Consider the following 2,974-nt stretch of genomic DNA (forward strand, 5'->3'; position numbering starts at 1 on the left):
TTTTTTTTTTTTTTATGCCAGGATGTTCATTTTCAGTGCACTAACCTTCTCCATTCCACGTTTCTCGTTTTTATACACTCACTGGGCACTTTTTTTTAGCTACACCTTGCAAGTACACGGTTGGGCCCCGTTTTGCCTTCAGAACTGCCTTAATTCTAGATTCCAGAAGGTGCTGGAAAGACTCCTCAGACACCTTGGTCCATACTGACGTGACAGAGCTGCAGTGAGTCCCAAAGATGGGGTCTGCTGGATTGAGATCTGCTGACTGCAGCGGTCATTGAAGTCTAGTGTTCAAGAAACATGGTGTGTTATCCTGCTGGAAGTAGCCATCACAAGACGGGCACACTGTGGTCATAAAGCACAGGTAGATTAGATGTTTGTGTTAACGAGCAGTTGAACAGGTGGACCAAATAAAGTGGCCGGTGAGTGTATATGAACAATATGCACTAAGAACATGAAAATCAATCAGGGGAGCGTTTGCCAAAAGCAACTACGTTCCGTTGTTACCAGTAGAATTCAATGGAACTAACCACCATAGTTAGCTAAGCATGCTTGTGGGAAACGCACCCCAGGCCGGCAAGTATAGAGGCAGTCTGATCTGTTGTGTCCGTTCCACCCCAGAGGACGCATCCATGTCTTCTGACGTGAACTGATAGGAGTGTGTGAGAAAAATACTAATATTTGAAGCTTTTGAAACTGAAGCATCAGACTCAGATTTAGCTGAAGGTCTTCATATGCAGCTCTGATGAAGAGCGTTTTACTCTTCAAAGAAAGAGAGAAGTGTTTGTAAGTGCATTATAGTGTATTTGATTAAGTATAAACACCCAAAAGCAGGGTGTTTCTCTGTGTGGGGAGTTTTTGAGATATCACAAGCCGTGTCGTCATGTGGAGCGCTCGAATGATTTGGACCATAACTGTCCTGGTGTTTGTGTTTGATCAGATGATTTTTCCTGTGGTGTTTTTAGGAGCGTCACGTGAGATCTGCTGAGACGCTCCTGCAGCTGAACACCAGACATCCAGCACTTCACCGCTTCATCTGACTGAATAGAATCGGTCATGAGCTGCGTCACAACTCAGATCTGTGTTGCAGTTTAACAATAGAAGGGTTCACGAATAAAGGAATGCAGAGTGTTGTCGTGCTGTTTCGATTTCTCACTTGAGTTCTGTTGGATTGTATTTTATGTTTGGTTGTTATCAGCCAATTGGAAAATCACTGAATGTTCAACTGTAATAATTAGATTTTTGTTCACTATTAAGAGAGTAACTGCACTAATGCCAGCTCTACATGTATTTATCAGTTCTTAGACAATAAATCAAATCTATTTCATGAAGGCAGGTGTTTGAAGTCTCCTGTATGGGAAGCAGCGGTGATGCTGTGAGTGTCCCGCACACAGACGCTAGCTGGTGCCGCGTGTGTGTGTGTGTGTGTGATTTGAATGCATAGCAGATTCATATTTTCTATATTTAATACAATCACAGCTGCGTGATTAGAACGTTCAGTGCGTCATATCATCAGCTACTAAATTCTGTGTTCGCTGGCTGGCGCTGAGCCGGAGCCAGACGCGTTTTTACAGCACTGCGCATTAACCAATCACACGCAATGCTGTTGAGCTTATGAGTGCAGTGACCAATCAGAGGCGTTCCTAAAATGCCGGTGTTTTCTTCACCCGCTCACTGACTGAATACCTCTTTCTGGCCAATTCTCCCATCAGAAACAACAAAATGCAAATGTGTGTACGAATCTGTAAGATATTAATTTCATAGCGTAAACAGCTTCAGTCCTTTTAATGGGAGTTTTTGAGAGTGCTTGAACTAGAGCAGGGGTGCCCAAACTCGGTCCTGGAGGGCCGGTGTCCTGCAGAGTTTAGCTCCAACCCCAATCAAACACACCTGAAGCAGCTAATCAAGCTCTTATAGGCATACTAGAAACTTACCAGCAGGTGTGTTGAGGCAAGTTGGAGCTAAACTCTACAGGACACCGGCCCTCTCTTTCTGTACAATGAAAGTGTTATGATTAGTAGCCTAACTTGCAATGTTTTTATTCACATTAAATATAAACTCAGTCGTATTAAAAATATGTTATGGCATGACAACCATATCTGTTAATTAAGTAAACACTAAACAGCAGTTTTTCATGTAAGGGATAATGTACATCCAGCCGGTTGTTATCTCAGAATAAACCCCGACAGGGTGAAGCGGAGGGGTCTTGTATCAGCCTGAAGGGGTTTAATCTGAGATAACAACCAGCTGGATGTACATTATCCCACTTATTACACGGCTAAAAAGATTTGTTTTTACCATATATGTTGAAATTAATGCTGAAGTCTTCCATTGTAACACGCGGTGGTTAAGTGTTTTCAGTCACAAGATGGCGCCAGACAGTCAACGATAGCGGAGTGACTCGTTAAGCATATAAGTAGTACCGGTCAAGATAAATTGACCAATCAGAATCAAGTATTCCACAGAGCCGTGTAATAAGCATAATTAATAGAATACATTATTAGGTTACTTTGACCATCGCCCACTATAGATCAACATAATCTATAAAGATGAGAATCAAGATATTTCATGATATAGTTAATGCGTTTGGGAATGTTTTGAATAAACAGGAAAAAATAAATAAAACGTGCTGTTGTGTGTCACATGACGACCCCCCCCCAACTCGTGCCCCTCAAAAATAATGAGTGCATGACGCCCCTGATTTCACTTAAAGGGTTAGTTCACCCAAAAATGAAAATTACCCCATGATTTACCCCTCAAAGCATCGTAGCTGTATATGACTGACGGCTTTCAGACGAATCCAGTCAGTTATATTAAAAATGTCCTGACTCTTCCAAGCTTTATGGCAGTGAATGGGGGTTGAGGCCTAAAAAAGTGCATCCATTCGTCATATAAAGTGCTCCACAAGTCATTCTGAAGCGAAGTGATGTGTTTGTGTAAGAAAAATATCCATATTTAAAACTTTATAAACTGT

The 2,974-nt window shown here is 41.9% G+C and overlaps 1 protein-coding gene across 1 annotated transcript in view; it reads left to right on the forward strand.

The window, feature by feature from the left end:
* LOC107709151 (LIM and senescent cell antigen-like-containing domain protein 1) overlaps positions 1–1,326 on the forward strand; it is a 15,436-nt gene extending 14,110 nt beyond the window's left edge. Inside the window, exon 11 of the mRNA XM_016513568.1 lies at positions 966–1,326. The gene's annotated coding sequence lies outside the window, so the exon portion shown is untranslated. The remainder of the gene's footprint in view (positions 1–965) is intronic.
* Positions 1,327–2,974: the final 1,648 nt, after the last annotated feature.

Source organism: Sinocyclocheilus rhinocerous, unplaced genomic scaffold (genome assembly GCF_001515625.1).
Source record: "Sinocyclocheilus rhinocerous isolate Xijiao unplaced genomic scaffold, SAMN03320098_v1.1 scaffold476, whole genome shotgun sequence".
NCBI lineage: Eukaryota > Metazoa > Chordata > Actinopteri > Cypriniformes > Cyprinidae > Sinocyclocheilus > Sinocyclocheilus rhinocerous.